Source organism: Sander lucioperca, chromosome 14 (assembly GCF_008315115.2).
Source record: "Sander lucioperca isolate FBNREF2018 chromosome 14, SLUC_FBN_1.2, whole genome shotgun sequence".
Classification (NCBI taxonomy): Eukaryota; Metazoa; Chordata; class Actinopteri; order Perciformes; family Percidae; genus Sander; species Sander lucioperca.
Window position 1 is genome coordinate 8,355,798 of NC_050186.1, and position 17,753 is coordinate 8,373,550.

Consider the following 17,753-nt stretch of genomic DNA (forward strand, 5'->3'; position numbering starts at 1 on the left):
CTGGTATTCGTGCCGAAAATCTCCTCCCTGCCGAATTTCTTCCCTCTTTGCGTTTAGCTGTCTTTACAGTTAGCTAAGGTGGGTTAAGCACCAAAATGACTAATTAAGATTACAGCAAAGTGAAGGGGGAGATCGTTTTGGGCAGCTGGGAGATGTTGTGCTGCTGCACAACGGTCATCGACCGCCCTCGCCGTCCCGGAGACTCCCCCGGAAATCCCCCCCCTCCCACACCCGTCTCTCAGCCTCGTTGAGTAGCTAGCTAACGTTACAACAAACCCCATCCGCCCGGTGTTGAAACCATCCAAAAGGTGACATTGACATGTGAAATATATTGTGATAGTCAGTGTGGTTTTTAGCTGCTGGCTAATGTTAGCTTGCTGGCTCACTAGCTAACTGGTCAGCTACCAATACAGATTTAATCAAGAAAAATGTAATTATTTTGGGAAAACTGCAGCTATTTTAGTAGCATGACATGAATAAACGTTACTAAACGTAACGTGAATAAACTTGAATGCATTGTAACCAGCAATGGTGTTTAACAATAAAAACTACAACTCCCATAATTCCCAACGTCATCAAAAGACAGAGTTTATAATCCATTGTTTTGGTTGAGAGACCCCTAGCGGCAGAAAGTTACATATTGTTTGTTTAACAGATTTTGGTAACAAAATATTATTCTCAGTCACGTTTTGTTTTACATTTTTTTTACATGAACATATTCCACTGCAATTCAGTGTTTTAAACTTAAGGTTCAGAATGTGTAATAACCACCATTAATGCAAGGATAAACTCTTAAGTCCAAGTGGAACAGAGTTATGGATTTGCTTATTGTCAAATTGCTGAATGTGGAATAAATAAATGTTACATAAAGGATGTAGAAGGAGGAGTATTTTGTCAGTCAACATTGAACTGTCAGGATGTAGACAGTTTCTGTAACATGACTCATGTGTTGTTCTTGCAGAAGGAGATCTTTACGTCGCTATTGCAAAGACATACAGTACTGATGTGAAAGTCCAGACCTGGCCCTGCAGTCAAGACGGTTCCTACTGTGAAAACCCTCAAGTGATCAATATTAAATCTGTAAAAACTGATCTGGGTAACGGGGAGGTTAAGTGGACGGCTGGTAATGATCATTCCAAGTGGTGTGTATCTACAGATAATAGTAAAAATATGAATCTGGATTTGATCTGTATCGCTGATGTAAACAGAGCAGTCAGCCAATACGAAAGGCCGGGGGGGGCACTGTGCTTTAAACATAAAGAGGCAAGTCAACTATTTAGGGGTGTTATTGATCAAACTGAGAACTGCCCAAGTTCACCTGGGACCTCTGCCACTAACCCTAACACTGTCTGTAACTGTGACCCTAAAACTGACCCTGACTGTGACCCTAATTAATGACTGATAGGATAAATACCCCTCTCCTTGCCGTCTACATTGTTTTAAGCCCTGTTTTTTTCTTCGGTGTTTGGGTCTTTGTGTGTTTTGATTTATCATTTTCAAATGATATACATACTGTATATTTCTGAATCCATAGTTTAATACAAGAAGGTGGACAGAAATATAAATAACTTCTAAAGAACTCTAATCACCAATAGTGACTGTTAATGGGATGTAATAAGTTAGTAATAAGATACCAGAAGGTGTCCTGATATATAAACATATTTAACCAGGTGGAGGTGAAGAAAGAGAGAATCTGGAGCTTTAGAAATAAACTTTAACAAAGTCCAAACAGAAATCTATTTAAGAAGGTGTAGAAACTGACTTTAAGAGGTATCAGGATGAGGAAGGTGGGGGGAATAGTTTGATCTGAGTGACTCTGGGTGGATATTTTGGGTTTTATGTAACAGCTTTGAGATAGTTGTTTGAGTAATTTACTAAATATTGATTGAGTTATGAAGAAGAACAGGTCTGATCCTCCATGTTTCAGAGCGTTTCTGTCGGCATGTTACGGTCCGGTTAGTTTCACCGGTCAGTTAACCAGAGCATCACTGCTGTTGCTATGGTTACCTTCAGTTTTAAATACCTTGAGACCAGCCAATCACAGACCAGTGTTTCCTGTGGTGACTGTAAAATGATCTGAAATGTCTGTCGGATTAAATAAATAAAGTATGATTAACATTTTGACTCCATTTCTTTTAAAGAATAAAAACATTTCCAGGTTCTCTGCAGGGTTCATTATGTTAAATTTAAGATTTCTATATTTAAATCTTTTTTAATAGGACACAGAATGCAGTTTATTAATGAGGGTTGGATTTAAAAAATCTGTTTTCATTTAAGCGATCTAATATAGATTCATAAAATCCCATTATTGATCTCTGTGGTGTATATAGTGTATCATATGAAACTAGAAGACTTGACTTATTGTGATTGGTTTAAAGAAATGCCAATAACCCAGAGCACGTCTTCCTCCCATCCCCCAACGCTATGTGGACTCTCCAGACCTTCCTCCAGCGTGCTGTGGAGGAGGGTCTGATATGGGAGACTAACCTCACGGTCATACAGGTCAAAGCTAAACTACTGCTATAATGATCATATTTAATAATTATTAGGGGAGTCAAGTTTTGACTTTAATTTGAAAATTGATCAAAAAAGGGATTTGGACTATCAAAATCAGAAGCAGGATTGGAGATTCCCCCAGAATGCTTTTCTCTCTCCATCGCCTACTGGTGCACATCTGAACAACAACAACAACAACAACAGTGTAGCTTAGCAGCCGGTAGCATGCAGCTAAAGCAGATATGTCAAACTCAACTTCCCAGAGGGCCACACTAGAAGAAGAGAATCACATGGAGGCCCAGACATGGAGTTTAATGACATGCTTTCATTTAAGAGGAAAAAGTCAAATATCTTCTTACTGTATGTTGCATTTATCGTGATTTTTGTAGCATTTTTTAAACATTTTTGTTGCTTTTTCCATCTTTTTGGTACCTATCTTTGACGTTTGTCGTTTTTTTCCGACGTTTTTAATGCTTTTTTCATCGTTCTTGTTCCTTTTTTTTTTTTACACTTTTGATGCTGTTTTTGGACACTTTTGTCGCATTGTTCTCGAAATAAAGCCCAAAAAAAGTTCCTTAGCCATCATAGAATTTAGCAAATCAAGAGAAACACTTTCCCATCTTTTTGATTTGGTGCACAAGCTGACATTTATTGTGAACCTAAATGTATATACGGACCGGATCAAAATCTGCAAGGGGCTGGGTTTGGCCCGCAGGCCTCGAGTTTGACACGTGTGAGCTAAATAATCTTTTTTGAAATGATTTTTTGAAACACATTCCCATTCAAAGTGATTGTGTTGACTGTAACATGACAGGTGTTTATCTCCCTCTGGTGGTCAGAGTCCAGAGATACACCACCACCTTTCATCAGGAGGAAGAAAGAAGACTCTGTAGTTTCTTTCTGAATGCTTAACCCACATATATAAACACCTCTGACCTATATTAACTCTATATATATATATATTAACTATTGGGTTGTCCTCACGTTGACATTGTAAATAAAAATGTTCCCTTTGAGATGTTTATTTTTCAAGGTTTCTGCCACTTTTCTTTTAAGTTTAGCTTTGTTTCACTACCACCAGATTCACCACTAACATCAACTTATTAACACTAGTTTTACACTTCTTTTTGGATACATAATCAATACACCTCAATGATATGAAATTATACCTTTTTTATCTGAAATTCTGAATTATTTTGACAAATAGTTATGATTTAGTGGCTAATCACAGACACATCACAGATGTTATGTCTTTTTGGGCAATTTGGTTGAAAGAAACCCAAATTTCTGATATAGAGACATTAAAAATGGGTCATTGACCCAAAGACAACAGGACGGTTAAAACACTAAAAGTTGACTCTTGAAGAACTTTGTCTGAAACTATCAACACTTGTGGCCAATGCATTTAACACGAGGTTCAATCTAAACTTTGATTTACCCTTACTTTATCATTTCATAACACAGAACTGTAAACCTTGGTCTCTACATGATGTTGCCAGTTGCCTTTCAGATGAGTTTAAACATTAGATCAGGTACAACACATTTGGTGTGACAATGATGGAGGCCAATATCTACTGAAGAGTGGTACCACATGTTCTCCTTATTTGTATCGATTATGCTCTGAATACACGTCATACTTCACACAACTGGAAACACTTGTGTTTACTACATGTATTACAAACTCCTTCACACAGAAAAAGTGTTTTACATTTAAACTTTCTGTCAGAGTCAGACTTGCTGCTCAGAATGAACTGTTTCAGTAACAAAGACAAACATTTATTGAATATGGTTCCATATGGCCTGGTTTCACTCACCACTGAGGCCGTTTTTGAAACCACATACTACACTAGCAGTGAGTACTGATTTGGCCAAAATGTAGCATGTAGTATGCAGTATGCAAACAAAAACAAAATCTGCAGTATGCCAAAAATACCCGGATGTTGTACCGATTCAGGGAAAATCTCCAGTATGCCTCAGACCAGTCTATTCCGCCTACTGTATCCCACAATGCATAGCACCGCAACAATCACAACAACCGCCGATTGCCGTTGTGGCCAACAACTAAGTAGAGCTCAAATATGGGCCGTTTTATGAAATTTGATGGCTAATTGCAAATTTGGTCTGACGGTGTCTGAGTACAGAAGCTCCACAGTCTGACGTGACAGCCAGCCGGTGTCTGCCGGGGTCGCTGGCTGGCTCGCCACCCGGCCTGTCCTCCTTCACAGACCCGCTTACTGGCTCGCCGCCCGGCCTGTCCTCCTTCACAGACCCGCTGGCTGGCTCGCCGCCTGGCCTGTCCTCCTTCACGGACCCACTGTGATCTGGAGCTCTCTCAGGAGGTGTTTAGTTCCCCGATCGTTTGTTTAAGCCTTGTGTTGTCTTCACCGTCGTCCATGAACTTTTCATTCCGGGTCAAAATTGAAAAATGCTGGTTTTTTAAAAAACTTTTTCCAACTTTTTTTATGCTTTTGGTGCTTTTTTTAAACATTTTTGTCCCTCTTTTCAACACTCTTTTTTTATTCATGGTAAATAAACCTAATAAAAGGACATCATACCTCATTTTGGAGTTTGTAAAAAAAGAAGATATTATGAATTATTTTGACTAATAGAATAGTGAAGATCAGAGGATGTTGAGTGAATCTCTGACTGGTTTATGTCAACGTTTGGTCAGTTTGATGCTGTTTTGAAACCATTTAAAAAAAAAATGTATGCCATGAAATTAAATAAAACAACCAAAATTCAATGGAAGTTATCAATTTTACCTGTGAAGAACATGGATGCATGGATGTATATGTTGTAACGTATACATCCATGCATCCATGTTATTTTGGGGCAATTTGGTTGTTAACAAACCCATATTTCTGATATAAAAAACTTTGAAAAAGGGTCAACTTTGACCTGAGGGTTAAATAACACGACACACATATCCATTATAAGATTAACTGGCTTCTCTGAGTTATAAAACTTCACAAGAGATAACAAGCTCGCTGACCGGGCTGTCTCACACACACACACACACACACACACACACACACACACACACACACACACACACACACACACACACACACACACACACACAGACACACACACACACACACAGACACACACACATACACACACACACACACATTCGCACATGTGCACACGCACATACACACACACACACACACACACACACACAGACACACACACACACACACACACAGACACACACACATACACACACACACACACATTCGCACATGTGCACACGCACATACACACACACACACACACACACACACACACACACACAGACACACACACATACACACACACAGACACACATACACACACACAGACACACACACACACACACAGACACACACACACACACACAGACACACACACACCATGGAGCAGGCAGACGAGGGAGAGCAGTGTCTGACAGGGCAGAGAGAGCCCCGTCTTGGATATAAATTCTAACATGTATATATATTAGATTTAATATTTTAGTTCATAATTAGGGTTTGTTTTATTTGCTTATTTCACATTAATAAAGATGTAAGAAATTAAGTTTCAGTTTCTTAAATTTTCTGCATTTTATAAAATAAACAAACAAAAAATGTAAAGCTCAATAAGTTATATTTTTCATTTACTATAATGGTGTGAGTTATTATTTTTGCCCAGTGCTTTAAAAGTTTGTTCAAAGGCTCAGCCTGCCTGGTATACTGCAGAATAAAAAGATTTAACTGTTTTCTACTGCATACTACTGATGAACGCAGTATGCAGTACCTGCTGCATACTACATACTGCAGTTGTCTGCTGTATGTAGTATGCAGTACCTACTGCATACTCTAGTTGTCACTACATACTGCTGTTGTCTGCAGTATGTAGGCGATTTAGAAAACGACCTGAGTCTGACTTAATGTCCCACCCACAACACCATCTGATTGGCTAGATGTTATACAAGTAAAAGCCAATCAACACTCAACCTGGCTGCTAACAGCCAATCAACACTCAACCTGGCTGCTAACAGCCAATCAACACTCACCCTGGCTGCTAACAGCCAATCAACATCATCAAGCTGACAGCAGCTGACATGCAGCAGCGTGGAGCAGAAGGGTCTCACTCTCCTCTGGAGCTGGTGGACTAAACTCAGAAGTTAACGCTGCAGGACTTTCACAAGTTAAAAACATTATCATCTCTCACACTGAAGTTGTAACCCCCCCTCCCCCCCCCAACCCTGTGATCTATTTCTATAATGACCAGCCTGCCCAGTGACATCACTGCAAAGCCTGAATAATGACCTTTAAAGTGGTGATAGTGTCAGCTGACAGTGTTACAGTAACTAAAGTAACTAGTTACTCTTTGTTACTAGACCCTTAGCATTAAAGGAGTTTATGAATGATAGTTGAATCTTTAAATAACATTGGTTCTAGTACAACAGGGACTTTTTTAAGCTTCCACCCTGCAGATGGATCATCACTCATCTGTATGTTTTAACAATAACGTCGAGTCTCACAGCTAATCTGAACTTCTTAGCAAACGTCCATACATACAACTAATACATCTATTTCCTGGTTCATCAGGCCTTCAGACAGCTGATAGGGGATATAACCTCAAGGGTTACATCTACACTGTAAGAAAATTCATGGTAGTTTAACTTGGAAATGCAAGTTCACCTGCTGCCTTGAAAATCAAAGTTCATTCAACTTGAAGACTGCCTTTGTTTCAACTTAGAAATTAAAGTTAATGAGGTTGATGTAACTACAGAGTTCCAGTTTTGTTAAAGTTGTTCTTTTAGTTGATTTAACTTTTTATTACTTGGTTTAACTTCATACTTTAAGTTAAAACAAATAATTAATTTTCTTTAATAATGCAAGAAACCTTCCTTGCCTGGTATAACAGACATACCTTCCTGCTTTATTACAACTCACAGTTCCAAGTTAAAACAACATAACCACATTTATAGCTGAGATAGCGTGGGTGTTTGGGTGCAGCCGCCCCAAGACCCCGTGTGAAATAGGGGCTCCTCTAAAGCCGCTGATTATCAGGCTCACAGATGTATGGACCCACAAATGCACGACTCATGTACGTAGGAATGCCAAAAGTTTATTTAAGTAGGCAGAATAAACTTACTGGCAACAGTGTCCAAAAACGACAGGCAAAAGGGAGAATCCAAAATACAGTCAGTGGTCAAAATCCAAGGGAAACAATCAGGTATATAATACAGGACACAAGGAAAAACGCTCGAAGGCTGTACACGGGGGAAGCAGACAATCTCGCACTGGGGTAAGAGGAAGACTGAACTTAAATACACCAAACAGAGAAGACAATGAGACACAGGTGCAAAACACTAGGGCAGGGACAGGTAATCACTAACGGTGGGAAAAAGAAACAACAGGAAGTAAAACAAAGACAACACAAGGAAAACAGGGAATTAAAAAATAAAACAGGAAATGTGAAAACAACCCGAAAAAATAAGAATCTACAACAAAACAATAACTTGACATAGGAGCAGAACGTGACAGTACCCCCCCCTCAAAGGCCGACACCAGACGGCCCAGGAATCTCCGGATGCAACTGGAAAAAGTCATGAATGAGATCAGGGTCCAGTATGTTACTGGCTGACACCCAAGACCTCTCCTCAGGGCCATACCCCTCCCAGTCCACGAGAAACTGACGACCCCTGCCACGTTTCCTGACAGCCAGAAGCCTCTTGACGGTGTAAACAGGGCCACCATCAATCATGCGCGGAGGAGGGGGAGCGGGGGTCGCAGGCACCAGTGGACTTTCCAGAACCGGCTTCACACGACTAACGTGGAACGTGGGATGCACTCTCATGGATCTTGGAAGCTTCAATCTCAAAGCAACAGGATTAATAATTTTCTTGACAGGGAATGGACCAACAAAACGGGGTGCCAACTTACGGCTCTCCACCCGAAGAGGAAGGTTAGGGGTACTCAGCCAAACGCTCTGGCCCTCCGCGTAGACAGGAGCTCTGGATCGACGACGATCAGCAGACTTCTTGTACATAGATGACTTATGTAGCAGAACCTGTCGTGCCCTGGTCCACGTCCTCCGACAGCGGCGAACCAAGGCCTGGGCAGATGGAACCCCAACCTCACGTTCCAGATCAGCAAAAAGTGGAGGCTGGTATCCATAGACACACTGGAATGGAGAAAGGCCGGTCGAGGAGCAGGGCAAAGTGTTGTGGGAGTATTCCACCCAAATCAGCTGTTTGCTCCAGCTAGCAGGATTCCTGGAGGACAAACATCGTAGCCCCACCTCCAACTCCTGATTAAGACGCTCCGACTGGCCATTAGATTGGGGGTGATATCCCGAGGACAAACTCACAGTAGCCCCCAGGAGATTGCAGAACGCCCTCCAGAAGCGAGAGATGAACTGGGGTCCTCGATCCGACACCACGTCCCTGGGAAGACCATGAAGCTTGAAAACATTGGAAAGCATAACCTCCGCCAATTCTTTAGCGGAGGGTAACTTGGGCAGCGGAACAAAATGAACCATCTTGGAAAATCTGTCAACAATGGTGAGGATAGTAGTATTCCCCTCAGAAAGGGGCAAACCTGTGACAAAATCCAGAGATATGTCCGACCACGGTCGAGAGGGCACCGGAAGAGGGTGAAGTAATCCAGCAGGGGGTTGGTGCAAAGACTTGTGTTGGGCACACACAGGACAGGCCGCCACATACTCCTTAACAGAGTCCACGATCCTGGGCCACCAGAACCGTTGTCGCACCACAAAAACAGTCCTTTTCACTCCTGGGTGACACGACAACATACTGGAGTGGGCCCAATGGACAACTTGAGATCTGAGCTCAGAAGGGACAAACAATCGGTTCAGTGGACAGCCGACCGGGACAGGTAAGTCAATGGTAGCACGTTTGACCCTCTCCTCCACCTCCCACGACACAGCACCAACGACACATGAGCCTGGAAGAATGGTCTCGTCTGACTTAGGGAGAGAATCAGTGTCAAACAGTCGGGATAAGGCATCGGGTTTGGTATTCTTGGAACCGGGACGATATGACAGTGAGAAGTTGAAATGATTAAAAAACAAAGCCCACCTGGCTTGACGAGAGTTTAGGCGCTTCGCAGATCGTAGATACTCCAGATTCTTGTGGTCGGTCCACACCAAGAAAGGATGCTCTGCCCCCTCCAGCCAGTGTCTCCACTCCTCCAACGCCACCTTAACTGCCAGCAACTCCCGATTGCCAACATCATAGTTCCTTTCAGCAGGTGACAATTTCCGTGAGAGAAAAGCACAGGGGTGAAGCTTACCATCCGTGGAAAGGCGTTGAGACAGAATGGCACCCAGCCCGACATTTGAGGCATCCACCTCTACCACAAACTGTCGGCAGGGGTCAGACATGGTAAGAACAGGAGCCGTCACAAAACGTTCCTTCAGAACCTGGAAGGCAGAGTCCGTTTGAGGAGACCACACAAACCTGGACTTGGAAGAGGTTAGTTTATGTAATGGTGCAGCCACAGAACTGAAATTTCTGATAAACTTCCGATAGAAATTAGCAAACCCCAGAAACCGTTGAACCTCCTTGCGGTTAGTGGGGGTGGGCCACTCCTTGACAGCTTTGACTTTCTCTGGATCCATGCTCATCTCCCCTTCGGCCACAACATAGCCCAAAAAGGAAACCTTGGGAACATGAAATTCACATTTCTCTGCTTTGACAAACAGATCATTGTTCAGAAGTCTCTGTAAAACAGCACGGACATGGTTAATATGCTCATCAAGGTTACGGGAGAAAATCAGTATGTCATCAAGATAAACAAACACAAAGACATTTAGCATATCTCTGAGTACATCATTGACCAAAGCTTGAAAAACAGCAGGGGCATTGGTCAAACCAAAAGGCATAACCAAATATTCATAATGTCCACTAGGAGTGTTAAAGGCAGTCTTCCATTCATCTCCCTCCCTAATCCTCACCAAATGATAGGCGTTCCTCAAATCAAGTTTGGAAAAAACAGTAGCACCTTGCAACAGTTCAAAAGCGGAGGAAAGTAACGGGAGGGGGTACCTGTTCTTCACGGTAATGTCATTGAGTCCACGATAGTCAATGCAGGGTCGCAATGACCAGTCCTTCTTCCCCACGAAGAAAAACCCGGCTCCAGCCGGTGAAGACGAGGGTCGTATGATTCCAGCCTCCAGAGCCGAATCGATATAATCCTTCATCGCTACAGTCTCGGGTGAGGATAGGGAATACAAAAGTCCCTTGGGAGGTGCAGACCCAGGCAACAGATCAATAGGACAGTCATACGTCCGGTGAGGAGGTAAGGCAGTGGCTCTGGACTTGTTGAACACCTCCCCTAAATTCTTGTAACAGGACGGAACAGATGACAGGTCAGGTAAGTTCTCCTCCACCGTGATCTCCAGATTAACAGTGGGAAGAATGGAATGTTCAGAATCAATTTGAGTAGGAACAGGAGCCATAGTCACCCTGCCCAGAGCGGGTTCCAAAATGACCCCCTCTGATCCCCCTGCCGTTCTGGATTGGAAGCATTTGCCGGAACAATCCTCCCCCCACCCCGTGACAACCCCCAAGGTCCAGTCGATGTGAGGGTTGTGTTCACTGAGCCAGGGAAATCCAAGAATAACTGGAGGTAGAGAAGAATTAACCAGCAAAAATGAAAGAGTCTCTGAATGATGGTCAGGAAAACTCAGAATGACTGGAGAGGTTTGATGAGTTACCTGCCATAGAAACCGACCATCCAACGCAGTAGCTCTCAGCGGCACAGGAAGAGGAATAGAACACAGTCCCAATTCTCTAGCCAGAGAAATATCCATGAGGCTGACATCAGCCCCAGAATCCACCATAACCTCCAGAGGTCTGGAGATCCCCTTAGAGGCAACAGTCACAGAAAACAAGGGACGAGAGGAACAGTTAGTAACAGAAGTATGGCTCACCAGGATCCTCTCTTTTACTGGCGAGCCTCTTCTTTTACTGGACACCGTCCAATGAAATGGCCCCGCTGTCCACAGTAGATGCAAACGCCGTCCTTGATCCTCCTCCATCTCTCCTCAGGAGAGAGACGAGCTCTGCCCAGCTGCATAGGCTCCTCCCACCTAGTAGCCTGCGACGGAGAATCCACAGGTTGAGGTGGCGGCGAGGACACGCCCCCGCTGCTAGGAAAGGACCGTCTGTAGTAATCCCGTGAAGAACTCTTGACGTCACCTCTCTCCCTCTCACGTTCAAACAGCCGTTTGTCGATCTTTATGGCCAGCGCGATGAGAGTGTCAAGGTCCTCTGGAAGATCTAATGCAGCCAGGTGATCCTTTAGTGCGCTGGACAGGCCACACAGAAAAGCATCCATTAGAGCAGTCTGGTTCCAACCGCTCTCTGCTGCCACCGTGCGGAACTCGATGGCGTAGTCAGCCACTCTCCGCCTGCCCTGCCGAAGATTCACCAGCATCCGGGCCGCCTCTCTACCCGGAGTGACATGCTGAAAAATCTGAGTGAATGTCTGAGAAAAGTGAGCAAAAGTTTTTTTGCGAATTCCTAGCCCACTCCGCCGTAGCCCATGCCTCAGCCCGTCCAGACAAATGAGAAATCAAGTAAGCAATCTTGGTTCTGTCTGTAGGATAATGGACTGACTGGAGTTCAAAGTGTAAACCACACTGCGTCAGAAATGCTCGACAGTCACCAGACTCACCGGAGAAACGCTCAGGACGAGACAGATGAGGCATAGCAGAGAAACTGGCAGACGACGGAACGGGTGGAGCGGCGGAATCCACACCTCCCGAGGGCTCAGAGGTAGAAGCCGGGCCCAAGGAGTCTTGAGAGGCGGGTGGCGTGGAAACAGACTGGATAGCTTGAAACTGTGTAGTCAGACGGGAAACTTGATCGCAAACAGCCTGCTGGAATCCCTGCTGACGCTCCGCCATCCCACTCAACTCCTGCTGAATGGCAGACAGTACCTCCTCAAACTGATGAAGTCGCTGTCCTTGAGCTCGTAGCGCGTTCTGTACCTTGTCGGAGCCGGCGGAGTCCATATTGTGGCGAGATTGTACTATCAGGCTCACAGATGTATGGACCCACAAATGCACGACTCAGGTACGTAGGAATGCCAAAAGTTTATTTAAGTAGGCAGAATAAACTTACTGGCAACAGTGTCCAAAAACGACAGGCAAAAGGGAGAATCCAAAATACAGTCAGTGGTCAAAATCCAAGGGAAACAATCAGGTATATAATACAGGACACAAGGAAAAACGCTCGAAGGCTGTACACGGGGGAAGCAGACAATCTCGCACTGGGGTAAGAGGAAGACTGAACTTAAATACACAAAACAGAGAAGACAATGAGACACAGGTGCAAAACATTAGGGCGGGGACAGGTAATCACTAACGGTGGGAAAAAGAAACAACAGGAAGTAAAACAAAGACAACACAAGGAAAACAGGGAATTAAAAAATAAAACAGGAAATGTAAAAACAACCCGAAAAAATAAGAATCTACAACAAAACAATAACTTGACATAGGAGCGGAACGTGACACTGATCTTGTGTCACTTGACATAAAGAGACCACTAGTGAAGTGATAATGGCTGAAGGAACCCCATTACTGCTCAAAGTCTAATGCTGCAATACTCTCGCTCTTATATACGCTCTTATCAAACGTAACAGTCACTTAACTCATGGTTACAAATGTAAACCAGCACAACATTGACAGTTACCAGGCAACAAAACACTACATTCTCAGCAGACACGTTTTAATAAACGGAATTCATAGAGTTACATTTGTATTTCAAACAAACTGCAAACTTTTCAGCAAATTTTAACACAACTCTATTTACCGCCTTGCATCATGGGAATTGACCAGCCAATGAACCAACTGCACCTGACTGCAGTACGTAGATCGGGGTTGGGCTAAATGTGGGCGGAGCTAAACGTTTGACTTTTGAAAAGTACTTTCCATTTCAATTTAAGAAGAGTGAAATGCCAAATTCACAATTCACAAGTCGTTGACAGGATCTCCCTCCGCCGGGGGCACTAGTGCTTTCTTGTTTGCCACAACACGTGTTATATTTTAGTTGAAATTTGAATCGGCTACATCACTTATCTGCGCTGTATAATTAATTTATTGTGTCCATGCTTTAACTTTGCTGTGAAAGAAGACGTTAAACTTGAAAGGCAACTCTTTTTTTGTTGCAACACACACGTTTTTTTTTTCAACTGATAACTTAACTTACATACCCAAGTTCAATCAACACATACATATCTGACAAAAAATTTAAATAGTCGACCCAATGAATAAATGCAAGTTTAACTTTCAAAAAATCATAAAGTTGAGTTCAAAATCCACAACTTGTATAAGCTCGTTCAGTTAAAAATAAGAAATAAGTGGACATAACTAAATGGGTCTGTACTTTTTTACAGTGTATGATGATATAGTTTGAGTTTAAAAGCTATTAAAATGAGCTTCATGTTTACAAGGTTTGAAAGCGTTAATGCTTCTTTAAACTCTGAGACCTTGTATAACTGGTTAATAGGCTACATGGACTGTAGAAGGTTACAGTTTGTTACTGTACAGTCATGTTCACACATCATGGGGAGTCTTCAGCCTGTAGAACACTGTCACAAGAACTGGTACTTCAGTACCAAGTTGATGCCAAAATTATGAAAATGTGACGGTACTCAGAAGCATATACACCTACAAGTGTTCTAGTCTGAAGAAGAGGAAGAAGAACTAATCTCTGAGCACACGCTGACTGTTTGAAACATTTGTCAATGGACCTTTTTCACAGCAGACATGTTGACTTGTCATAGTAGGAAAAGCACAGCTGAGATTGATAACCTTAACGATGGCTCAGTTCCATCAAGTGTCCCAGTGAGATATTTCAGTGAGTCAGCATGAACAATACCAGGACCTCTCCTAAGTAGAATACAGTCATCACTAATGGTTAGAATACACCTGTGCTTTTCCTACTATGACATGTCAACGTGTCTGCCGTGAAAAAGGTCTATTAAAATAAGATTAAGGAGAACATGAACTGTGTCTTTCTTTCTACCTTTGCATGGAGAACTGTTAATGCAAATAACAGCAAGTGTCTCTCTTTCCACCTTTGTAGAAAGTATTGTGAGATGCAAATGACAGCAGGTTAACTATCTGCTCCTCCCGTCTGGTCAGGTGACCTCACCCACGCCAGGCCTCTATGGCCCCCAGGTGGACCGCCCCACAGTTTGAACACCAGTTACAGAATCTGGGTTTCTCTGAGTCCAAATCCATCTGAAGACCAGGTTCAGTGTCAACAAGTTAACAAGTCTTATACCATATCTGGGTGAATACTCGATTCTGATTGGCTGCAGGGTGTCCATGCAGATGTTTTCAGCAGCTGTTACAGTCCCATTATAAGTACTACTTTACTAACTTTATGTTGATGTCAAACTGTGATCATAGTGGATCATTCATTCAGTGGATCAGCATATCCATCTGGGAACTTTCTGTTGGAGAACTTTTGGGAAGGGGCGAAAATACTGGTTAACCATCTGTCTATCACCAGATAGATGGGCCAAATCAACCAATCAGATCAACGAAGCGTATGAAAATACAACCACAAGCCAGGCTACCCCTGCTGCTGCAGGCAAATCATAGCTCGTTAGCTCAGCAAGCAAGCAACATGTCGGTAAAGGATATTTGCCATTAGTGTAACGAGAATTTACGAATGAAAGTCACCATTTCAGGTTCCCGGTCCATATTCCAAAAGAAGGATCCAAGAGAAAAAAGCATTAGCGAGCAGCTAACAGAATTAGGGCTACTGCTGTCTGAAAATGTGTCTAGATCAGGTTGGATTTGCATGCGTTGCTTCCGCTTGCTTGGTAGACTAGAGGTAGCCTCGTGAGACCATCCTGATCTCGGGACCACAGTTTTAAATCCGCCTCAAAACCAACGCTGATTGGTCGATCGTTTGGCCAACGGCTCCAAATTTTCTCTGTCTCAAGATGCCAGAGTGATCTGTGAGTGGAAAACTGGACCTCGCAAGATCAGGATGGTCTCACGAGGCTACCTGATCCTATGTTGTGGTACTACTGCTGGACTAACTGCTAGGTCTGGGTTACAATAACTGATGTTGTTATTTGACTGATAATCAATAAAGGTTATTTATTAAAAAGTGTTCTACTTTGGCTCCTCTACAGCTCTCGGTCTCTCCATATGCCCTGGCTTCACTCACCACTGAGTGGACCTGAACTGGGTGGGTTTGGGGGTGGGTGGGAAATTGGAGGGAGGTGGCATTCTGTTTTTCTTTTTGTTTTTGTATGTTGCTCATAATGTTTGTTCCGCGTGTCACAGGATTGTTGATTTAAAAAGTTAATTAAAAAAAAAGTTGGAAAAGATGACAGGTGTTCTAGTCTGTTGAAGAAGAGGAGGAAGGCCTACCAGCACGTAGGACAGTGAACAGCTCCTAATCTCTGAGCACACGCTGACTGTTTAAACATTTGTCTATTAAAATCAGATTAAGGAGAACATGAACTGTGTCTTTCTTTCTACCTTTGCATGGAGGACTGTAGTGGACTCCACGTGTAAGATGCAAATGACAGCAAGTTAATATTTTCCCAAACTATCTGCTCCTCCCGTCTGGTCACCTTTGCATGGAGGACTGTTAATGCAAATGACAGCAAGTGTCTCTCTTTCCACCTTTGTAGAAAGTATTGTAAGATGCAAATGACAGCAGGTTAACTATCTGCTCCTCCCGTCTGGTCAGGTGACCTCACCCACGCCAGTCCTCCATGGCAGTGTTTCTCAAAGGGGGGTACGTCCACTATTAGACCCTAGGGGTACTCTAGAGGACTGCAGGGGATACGTAAGATTTTTTGGAGAAGTTTTTCAGTTACAAGGCTGTAGTTACTTCTACTGTCTTTTTTTCCCAAGTTTGTCGCTTTTTTCGAAGTTCTTGTCGCTGTCTTTGAAGTTTGTCACATTTTTTTGAAGGTTTTGTCGTTTGTTTTGACCTGTTCTTGTCTTTCTTCCTTACTTTTTTCTACTGTCTTTTTTTCTTCAAAGTTTTTTTCTGCTTTTTTCAAAGTTTGTCGCTTTTGGAATTTTTTGTCACTTTTGTCGCCCTAGTCTTGCCTTCCTAGCTCTAGTTTTTGTTGCTTTTTTTCAAATGTCTCTCTACCTGTCTCTCTCTCTGTCCACCCTCTGACCTCCTCCTCCACCTGTCTCACTCAACATACTCTGGTCTGAGCCTTTAGGCCCCTGACACACCGACCGTCGGCAGAAAAGTCAGTCAGACTGATAATTCGGCTCCCGTCAGCCAAAAAGTGCCTCGGAACACACCAAAGCAACGCCGACTTGAGCGTACGTTCTGCGTGTGTGCGAGATGTATTACATCTCCATAACAGCAGGCGGCGCCTTCCTAGCCCTAGTTTTTGGTGCTTTTTTTAAGTTTGTGTCTCTTTTCTCAAAGTTTTTGTTACTATTTTCGACCTATTCTTGCCTTACTTGACTACCGTCAGTTAGTTGTTGTCTCCTTTGTCCATCAGTATTTAAATGTTTTCCAGGTACAAGGCTGTTGTTTAGTAAATCTATCTCTGACAGCGCTGTATTCTTCCTCTTTATAAGAGCCTTTTTTTCTACCAAAAGTTATTCACGCTGGTTAGGGGGTACAAAAACTGTTCAAAGGAGGAATATTATTTTAAAAAAGCTTGAGAACCAGGCCTCTATGGCCCCCAGGTGGACCGCCCCACAGTTTGAACACCAGTTACAGAATCTGGGTTTCTCTGAGTCCAAATCCATCTGAAGGCCAGGTTCAGTGTCAACAAGTTAACAAGTCTGATTTCTGCTGTCTTCCCTGTTTCTCAGTTAAAGTTTGGACCAGATGTCTCTCTACCTGTCTATCTACTAGGGCTGGGCAAAAATCAAATACAAATATCAAATCAAATACCTCAATATCGATATTGCGGTGATATTCTAGTGTTGACAATTGGTGCTTTGACAGAATATCTTCACACTTAGATTTTAGATAAATAATCATCAGTAATGTGGACACAATGTCTAAGTGGGTAAAGGTAAATAATAGAACAGTTATAACAGTCTGGTCAGTTCAGAAAAGGACACTTTACTGTAATGCAGTCTTTAAAAGCAGGAAAAGACACTTATGTCATATTACAATGTGACGAAATCTAGTCTCATATCACAGTATCGATATAATATCAATATATTGCCAAGCCCTACTCTCCACCTGTCTCACTCATCCTACTCTGGTCTGGGCCTTCAGAGAGACATTTAACATTTACAAC

At 42.9% G+C, this 17,753-nt stretch overlaps 1 protein-coding gene across 1 annotated transcript in view; it reads left to right on the forward strand.

Moving 5' to 3' along the window:
- The window catches only part of LOC116057129 (deoxyribonuclease-2-beta-like), a 100,867-nt gene that overhangs the window by 26,310 nt on the left and 56,804 nt on the right, over positions 1-17,753 (forward strand). The window lies entirely within an intron of this gene.